Source organism: Ranitomeya imitator, chromosome 1 (assembly GCF_032444005.1).
Source record: "Ranitomeya imitator isolate aRanImi1 chromosome 1, aRanImi1.pri, whole genome shotgun sequence".
NCBI classification, from domain to species: Eukaryota; Metazoa; Chordata; class Amphibia; order Anura; family Dendrobatidae; genus Ranitomeya; species Ranitomeya imitator.
In genome coordinates this window covers 1,223,772,352-1,223,783,193 of record NC_091282.1, presented here as the reverse complement: position 1 = coordinate 1,223,783,193, position 10,842 = coordinate 1,223,772,352, and positions in this window count along the sequence as shown.

The following is a 10,842-nucleotide window of genomic DNA, read 5'->3' as shown; positions in this document are numbered from 1 at the left end:
ATACGGTGTACGTCCTACATATATTGTGTACACCTTGTTAGGATACTGTGTACGTCCTAAATATATTGTGTACACCTTGTTAGGATACCGTGTACGTCCTACATATATTGTGTACACCTTGTTAGGATACTGTGTACGTCCTACATATATTGTGTACACCTTGTTAGGATACCGTGAACGTCCTACATATATTGTGTACACCTTGTTAGGATACCATGTACGCCCTACATATATTGTGTACACCTTGTTAGGATACTGTGTACGTCCTGCATATATTGTGTGCACCTTGTTAGGATACCGTGTACGTCCTACATATATTGTGTACACCTTGTTAGGATACTGTGTACGTCCTACATATATTGTGTACACCTTGTTAGGATACCGTGTACGTCCTACATATATTGTGTACACCTTGTTAGGATACCATGTACGCCCTACATATATTGTGTACACCTTGTTAGGATACCGTATACGTCCTACATATATTGTGTACACCTTGTTAGGATACCGTGTACGTCCTACATATATTGTGTACACCTTGTTAGGATACCATGTACGCCCTACATATATTGTGTACACCTTGTTAGGATACCGTGTACGTCCTACATATATTGTGTACACCTTGTTAGGATACTGTGTACGTCCTGCATATATTGTGTACACCTTGTTAGGATACTGTGTACGTCCTACATATATTGTGTTCACCTTGTTAGGATACCGTGTACGCTCTACATATATTGTGTGCACCTTGTTAGGATACCGTGTACGTCCTACATATATTGTGTACACCTTGTTAGGATAACGTGTACGTCCTTCATATATTGTGTACACCTTGTTAGAATACTGGGTACGTCCTACATATATTGTGTACACCTTGTTAGGATACCGTGTACGTCCTACATATATTGTGTACACCTTGTTAGGATACTGTGTACGTCCTACATATATTGTGTACACCTTGTTAGCATACCGTGTACGTCCTACATATATTGTGTACACCTTGTTAGGATACCATGTACGCCCTACATATATTGTGTACACCTTGTTAGGATACTGGGTACGTCCTACATATATTGTGTACACCTTGTTAGGATACCGTGTACGTCCTACATGTATTGTGTACACCTTGTTAGGATACCGTGTACGCCCTACATATATTGTGTACACCTTGTTAGGATACCGTGTACGTCCTAAATATATTGTGTACACCTTGTTAGGATACTGTGTACGTCCTACATATATTGTGTACACCTTGTTAGGATACGGTGTACGTCCTACATATATTGTGTACACCTTGTTAGGATACTGTGTACGTCCTAAATATATTGTGTACACCTTGTTAGGATACCGTGTACGTCCTACATATATTGTGTACACCTTGTTAGGATACTGTGTACGTCCTACATATATTGTGTACACCTTGTTAGGATACCGTGAACGTCCTACATATATTGTGTACACCTTGTTAGGATACCATGTACGCCCTACATATATTGTGTACACCTTGTTAGGATACTGTGTACGTCCTGCATATATTGTGTGCACCTTGTTAGGATACCGTGTACGTCCTACATATATTGTGTACACCTTGTTAGGATACTGTGTACGTCCTACATATATTGTGTACACCTTGTTAGGATACCGTGTACGTCCTACATATATTGTGTACACCTTGTTAGGATACCATGTACGCCCTACATATATTGTGTACACCTTGTTAGGATACCGTATACGTCCTACATATATTGTGTACACCTTGTTAGGATACCGTGTACGTCCTACATATATTGTGTACACCTTGTTAGGATACCATGTACGCCCTACATATATTGTGTACACCTTGTTAGGATACCGTGTACGTCCTACATATATTGTGTACACCTTGTTAGGATACTGTGTACGTCCTGCATATATTGTGTACACCTTGTTAGGATACCATGTACGTCCTGCATATATTGTGTACACCTTGTTAGGATACTGTGTACGTCCTACATATATTGTGTACACCTTGTTAGGATACCGTGTACGTCCTACATATATTGTGTACACCTTGTTAGGATACCGTGTACGCTCTACATATATTGTGTACACCTTGTTAGGATACGGTGTACGTCCTACATATATTGTGAACACCTTGTTAGGATACCGTGTACGTCCTACATATATTGTGTACACCTTGTTAGGATACTGTGTACGTCCTACATATATTGTGTACACCTTGTTAGGATACCGTGTACGTCCTACATATATTGTGTACACCTTGTTAGGATAACATGTACGCCCTACATATATTGTGTACACCTTGTTAGGATACCGTGTACGTCCTACATATATTGTGTACACCTTGTTAGGATACCGTGTACGTCCTACATATATTGTGTACACCTTGTTAGGATACCGTGTACGTCCTACATATATTGTGTACACCTTGTTAGGATACCGTGTACGTCCTACATATATTGTGTACACCTTGTTAGGATACCATGTACGCCCTACATATATTGTGTACACCTTGTTAGGATACCGTGTACGTCCTACATATATTGTGTACACCTTGTTAGGATACCATGTACGCCCTACATATATTGTGTACACCTTGTTAGGATACCGTGTACGCTCTACATATATTGTGTACACCTTGTTAGGATACCATGTACGTCCAACATATATTGTGTACACCTTGTTAGGATACCGTGTACGTCCTACATATATTGTTTACACCTTGTTAGGATACCGTGTACTTCCTACATGTATTGTGTACACCTTGTTAGGATGCCATGTACGCCCTACATATATTGTGTACACCTTGTTAGGATACTGTGTACGTCCTACATATATTGTGTACACCTTGTTAGGATACCGTGTACGTCCTACATATATTGTGTGCACCTTGTTAGGATACCATGTACGCCCTACATATATTGTGTACACCTTGTTAGGATACCGTGTACGTCCTTCATATATTGTGTACACCTTGTTAGGATACGGTGTACGTCCTACATATATTGTGTGCACCTTGTTAGGATACCGAGTACGTCCTACATATATTGTGTACACCTTGTTAGGATACCGTGTACGTCCTTCATATATTGTGTACACCTTGTTAGGATACTGTGTACGTCCTACATATTTTGTGTACACCTTGTTAGGATACCGTGTACGCTCTACATATATTGTGTGCACCTTGTTAGGATACCGTGTACGTCCTACATATATTGTGTACACCTTGTTAGGATACCGTGTACGTCCTTCATATATTGTGTACACCTTGTTAGAATACTGGGTACGTCCTACATATATTGTGTACACCTTGTTAGGATACCGTGTACGTCCTACATATATTGTGTACACCTTGTTAGGATACTGTGTACGTCCTACATATATTGTGTACACCTTGTTAGCATACCGTGTACGTCCTACATATATTGTGTACACCTTGTTAGGATACCATGTACGCCCTACATATATTGTGTACACCTTGTTAGGATACCGTGTACGTCCTACATGTATTGTGTACACCTTGTTAGGATACCGTGTACGCCCTACATATATTGTGTACACCTTGTTAGGATACCGTGTACGTCCTACATATATTGTGTACACCTTGTTAGGATACTGTGTACGTCCTACATATATTGTGTACACCTTGTTAGGATACTGTGTACGTCCTACATATATTGTGTACACCTTGTTAGGATACTGTGTACGTCCTACATATATTGTGTACACCTTGTTAGGATACGGTGTACGTCCTACATATATTGTGTACACCTTGTTAGGATACTGTGTACGTCCTACATATATTGTGTACACCTTGTTAGGATACCGTGTACGTCCTACATATATTGTGTACACCTTGTTAGGATACTGTGTACGTCCTACATATATTGTGTACACCTTGTTAGGATACCGTGTACGTCCTACATATATTGTGTACACCTTGTTAGGATACCATGTACGCCCTACATATATTGTGTACACCTTGTTAGGATACCGTATACGTCCTACATATATTGTGTACACCTTGTTAGGATACCGTGTACGTCCTACATATATTGTGTACACCTTGTTAGGATACCATGTACGCCCTACATATATTGTGTACACCTTGTTAGGATACCGTGTACGTCCTACATGTATTGTGTACACCTTGTTAGGATACCATGTACGCCCTACATATATTGTGTACACCTTGTTTGGATACCGTGTACGTCCTACATATATTGTGTACACCTTGTTAGGATACTGTGTACGTCCTACATATATTGTGTACACCTTGTTAGGATACCATGTACGCCCTACATATATTGTGTACACCTTGTTTGGATACCGTGTACGTCCTACATGTATTGTGTACACCTTGTTAGGATACCATGTACGCCCTACATATATTGTGTACACCTTGTTAGGATACCGTGTACGTCCTACATATATTGTGTACACCTTGTTAGGATACCGTATACGTCCTACATATATTGTGTACACCTTGTTAGGATACCGTGTACGTCCTACATATATTGTGTACACCTTGTTAGGATACCGTGTACGTCCTACATATATTGTGTACACCTTGTTAGGATACCATGTACGCCCTACATATATTGTGTACACCTTGTTAGGATACCGTGTACGTCCTACATATATTGTGTACACCTTGTTAGGATACCGTATACGTCCTACATATATTGTGTACACCTTGTTAGGATACCGTGTACGTCCTACATATATTGTGTACACCTTGTTAGGATACCATGTACGCCCTACATATATTGTGTACACCTTGTTAGGATACCGTGTACGTCCTACATATATTGTGTACACCTTGTTAGGATACTGTGTACGTCCTGCATATATTGTGTACACCTTGTTAGGATACCATGTACGTCCTGCATATATTGTGTACACCTTGTTAGGATACTGTGTACGTCCTACATATATTGTGTACACCTTGTTAGGATACCGTGTACGTCCTACATATATTGTGTACACCTTGTTAGGATACCGTGTACGCTCTACATATATTGTGTACACCTTGTTAGGATACGGTGTACGTCCTACATATATTGTGAACACCTTGTTAGGATACCGTGTACGTCCTACATATATTGTGTACACCTTGTTAGGATACTGTGTACGTCCTACATATATTGTGTACACCTTGTTAGGATACCGTGTACGTCCTACATATATTGTGTACACCTTGTTAGGATAACATGTACGCCCTACATATATTGTGTACACCTTGTTAGGATACCGTGTACGTCCTACATATATTGTGTACACCTTGTTAGGATACCGTGTACGTCCTACATATATTGTGTACACCTTGTTAGGATACCGTGTACGTCCTACATATATTGTGTACACCTTGTTAGGATACCGTGTACGTCCTACATATATTGTGTACACCTTGTTAGGATACCATGTACGCCCTACATATATTGTGTACACCTTGTTAGGATACCGTGTACGTCCTACATATATTGTGTACACCTTGTTAGGATACCATGTACGCCCTACATATATTGTGTACACCTTGTTAGGATACCGTGTACGCTCTACATATATTGTGTACACCTTGTTAGGATACCATGTACGTCCAACATATATTGTGTACACCTTGTTAGGATACCGTGTAAGTCCTACATATAATGTGTACAAATTGTTAGGATACCGTGTACTTCCTACATTTATTGTGTACACCTTGTTAGGATGCCATGTACGCCCTACATATATTGTGTACACCTTGTTAGGATACTGTGTACGTCCTACATATATTGTGTACACCTTGTTAGGATACCGTGTACGTCCTACATATATTGTGTGCACCTTGTTAGGATACCATGTACGCCCTACATATATTGTGTACACCTTGTTAGGATACCGTGTACGTCCTTCATATATTGTGTACACCTTGTTAGGATACGGTGTACGTCCTACATATATTGTGTGCACCTTGTTAGGATACCGAGTACGTCCTACATATATTGTGTACACCTTGTTAGGATACCGTGTACGTCCTTCATATATTGTGTACACCTTGTTAGGATACTGTGTACGTCCTACATATTTTGTGTACACCTTGTTAGGATACCGTGTACGCTCTACATATATTGTGTGCACCTTGTTAGGATACCGTGTACGTCCTACATATATTGTGTACACCTTGTTAGGATACCGTGTACGTCCTTCATATATTGTGTACACCTTGTTAGAATACTGGGTACGTCCTACATATATTGTGTACACCTTGTTAGGATACCGTGTACGTCCTACATATATTGTGTACACCTTGTTAGGATACTGTGTACGTCCTACATATATTGTGTACACCTTGTTAGCATACCGTGTACGTCCTACATATATTGTGTACACCTTGTTAGGATACCATGTACGCCCTACATATATTGTGTACACCTTGTTAGGATACCGTGTACGTCCTACATGTATTGTGTACACCTTGTTAGGATACCGTGTACGCCCTACATATATTGTGTACACCTTGTTAGGATACCGTGTACGTCCTACATATATTGTGTACACCTTGTTAGGATACTGTGTACGTCCTACATATATTGTGTACACCTTGTTAGGATACGGTGTACGTCCTACATATATTGTGTACACCTTGTTAGGATACTGTGTACGTCCTACATATATTGTGTACACCTTGTTAGGATACCGTGTACGTCCTACATATATTGTGTACACCTTGTTAGGATACTGTGTACGTCCTACATATATTGTGTACACCTTGTTAGGATACAGTGTACGTCCTACATATATTGTGTACACCTTGTTAGGATACTGTGTACGTCCTGCATATATTGTGTGCACCTTGTTAGGATACCGTGTACGTCCTACATATATTGTGTACACCTTGTTAGGATACTGTGTACGTCCTACATATATTGTGTACACCTTGTTAGGATACCGTGTACGTCCTACATATATTGTGTACACCTTGTTAGGATACCATGTACGCCCTACATATATTGTGTACACCTTGTTTGGATACCGTATACGTCCTACATATATTGTGTACACCTTGTTAGGATACCGTGTACGTCCTACATATATTGTGTACACCTTGTTAGGATACCATGTACGCCCTACATATATTGTGTACACCTTGTTAGGATACCGTGTACGTCCTACATGTATTGTGTACACCTTGTTAGGATACCATGTACGCCCTACATATATTGTGTACACCTTGTTTGGATACCGTGTACGTCCTACATATATTGTGTACACCTTGTTAGGATACCGTGTACGTCCTTCATATATTGTGTACACCTTGTTAGGATACGGTGTACGTCCTACATATATTGTGTGCACCTTGTTAGGATACCGTGTACGTCCTACATATATTGTGTACACCTTGTTAGGATACCGTGTACGTCCTTCATATATTGTGTACACCTTGTTAGGATACTGTGTATGTCCTACATATATTGTGTACACCTTGTTAGGATACCGTGTACGCTCTACATATATTGTGTGCACCTTGTTAGGATACCGTGTACGTCCTACATATTTTGTGTACACCTTGTTAGGATACCGTGTACGTCCTTCATATATTGTGTACACCTTGTTAGGATACTGGGTACGTCCTACATATATTGTGTACACCTTGTTAGGATACCGTGTACGTCCTACATATATTGTGTACACCTTTTTAGGATACCGTGTACTTCCTACATATATTGTGTACACCTTGTTAGGATACTGTGTACGTCCTACATATATTGTGTACACCTTGTTAGGATACCATGTATGCCCTACATATATTGTGTACACCTTGTTAGGATACCGTGTACGTCCTACATGTATTGTGTAGACCTTGTTAGGATACCATGTACGCCCTACATATATTGTGTACACCTTGTTAGGATACCGTGTACGTCCTACATGTATTGTGTAGACCTTGTTAGGATAACATGTACGCCCTACATATATTGTGTACACCTTGTTAGGATACCGTGTACGTCCTACATATATTGTGTACACCTTGTTAGGATACTGTGTACGTCCTGCATATATTGTGTGCACCTTGTTAGGATACCGTGTACGTCCTACATATATTGTGTACACCTTGTTAGGATACTGTGTACGTCCTACATATATTGTGTACACCTTGTTAGGATACCGTGTACGTCCTACATGTATTGTGTACACCTTGTTAGGATACCATGTACGCCCTACATATATTGTGTACACCTTGTTAGGATACCGTGTACGTCCTACATATATTGTGTACACCTTGTTAGGATACCGTGTACGCTCTACATATATTGTGTACACCTTGTTAGGATACCATGCACGTCCTACATATATTGTGTACACCTTGTTAGGATACCGTGTACGTCCTACATATATTGCGTACACCTTGTTAGGATACTGTGTACGTCTTACATATATTGTGTACACCTTGTTAGGATACCGTGTACGTCCTACATGTATTGTGTACACCTTGTTAGGATACCATGTACGCCCTACATATATTGTGTACACCTTGTTAGGATACCGTGTACGTCCTTCATATATTGTGTACACCTTGTTAGGATACTGTGTACGTCCTACATATATTGTGTACACCTTGTTAGGATACCGTGTACGCTCTACATATATTGTGTGCACCTTGTTAGGATACCGTGTACGTCCTACATATATTGTGTACACCTTGTTAGGATACCGTGTACGTCCTTCATATATTGTGTACACCTTGTTAGGATACTGGGTACGTCCTACATATATTGTGTACACCTTGTTAGGATACCGTGTACGTCCTACATATATTGTGTACACCATGTTAGGATACCGTGTACTTCCTACATATATTGTGTACACCTTGTTAGGATACTGTGTACGTCCTACATATATTGTGTACACCTTGTGAGGATACCATGTACGCCCTACATATATTGTGTACACCTTGTTAGGATACCGTGTACGTCCTACATGTATTGTGTAGACCTTGTTAGGATACTATGTACGCCCTACATATATTGTGTACACCTTGTTAGGATACCGTGTACGTCCTACATGTATTGTGTAGACCTTGTTAGGATAACATGTACGCCCTACATATATTGTGTACACCTTGTTAGGATACCGTGTACGTCCTACATATATTGTGTACACCTTGTTAGGATACTGTGTACGTCCTGCATATATTGTGTGCACCTTGTTAGGATACCGTGTACGTCCTACATATATTGTGTACACCTTGTTAGGATACCATGTACGTCCTACATATATTGTGTACACCTTGTTAGGATACCGTGTACGTCCTACATGTATTGTGTACACCTTGTTAGGATACTATGTACGCCCTACATATATTGTGTACACCTTGTTAGGATACCGTGTACGCTCTACATATATTGTGTACACCTTGTTAGGATACCATGTACGTCCTACATATATTGTGTACACCTTGTTAGGATACCGTGTACGTCCTACATATATTGTGTACACCTTGTTAGGATACCGTGTACGTCTTACATATATTGTGTACACCTTGTTAGGATACGGTGTACGTCCTACATATATTGTGTACACCTTGTTAGGATACCGTGTACGCTCTACATATATTGTGTACACCTTGTTAGGATACCATGTACGTCCTACATATATTGTGTACACCTTGTTAGGATACCGTGTACGTCCTACATATATTGTGTACACCTTGTTAGGATACTGTGTACGTCTTACATATATTGTGTACACCTTGTTAGGATACCATGTACGCCCTACATATATTGTGTACACCTTGTTAGGATACCGTGTACGCTCTACATATATTGTGTACACCTTGTTAGGATACCATGTACGTCCTACATATATTGTGTACACCTTGTTAGGATACCGTGTACGTCCTACATATATTGTGTACACCTTGTTAGGATACTGTGTACGTCTTACATATATTGTGTACACCTTGTTAGGATACCGTGTACGTCCTACATGTATTGTGTACACCTTGTTAGGATACCATGTACGCCCTACATATATTGTGTACACCTTGTTAGGATACCGTGTACGTCCTTCATATATTGTGTACACCTTGTTAGGATACTGTGTACGTCCTACATATATTGTGTACACCTTGTTAGGATACCGTGTACGCTCTACATATATTGTGTGCACCTTGTTAGGATACCGTGTACGTCCTACATATATTGTGTACACCTTGTTAGGATACCGTGTACGTCCTTCATATATTGTGTACACCTTGTTAGGATACTGGGTACGTCCTACATATATTGTGTACACCTTGTTAGGATACCGTGTACGTCCTACATATATTGTGTACACCTTGTTAGGATACCGTGTACTTCCTACATATATTGTGTACACCTTGTTAGGATACTGTGTACGTCCTACATATATTGTGTACACCTTGTTAGGATACCATGTACGCCCTACATATATTGTGTACACCTTGTTAGGATACCGTGTACGTCCTACATGTATTGTGTAGACCTTGTTAGGATACCATGTACGCCCTACATATATTGTGTACACCTTGTTAGGATACTGTGTACGTCCTACATATATTGTGTACACGTTGTTAGTATACGGTGTACGTCCTACATATATTGTGTACACGTTGTTAGTATACCGTGTACGTCCTACATGTATTGTGTAGACCTTGTTAGGATAACATGTACGCCCTACATATATTGTGTACACCTTGTTAGGATACCGTGTACGTCCTACATATATTGTGTACACCTTGTTAGGATACTGTGTACGTCCTGCATATATTGTGTGCACCTTGTTAGGATACCGTGTACGTCCTACATATATTGTGTACACCTTGTTAGGATACTG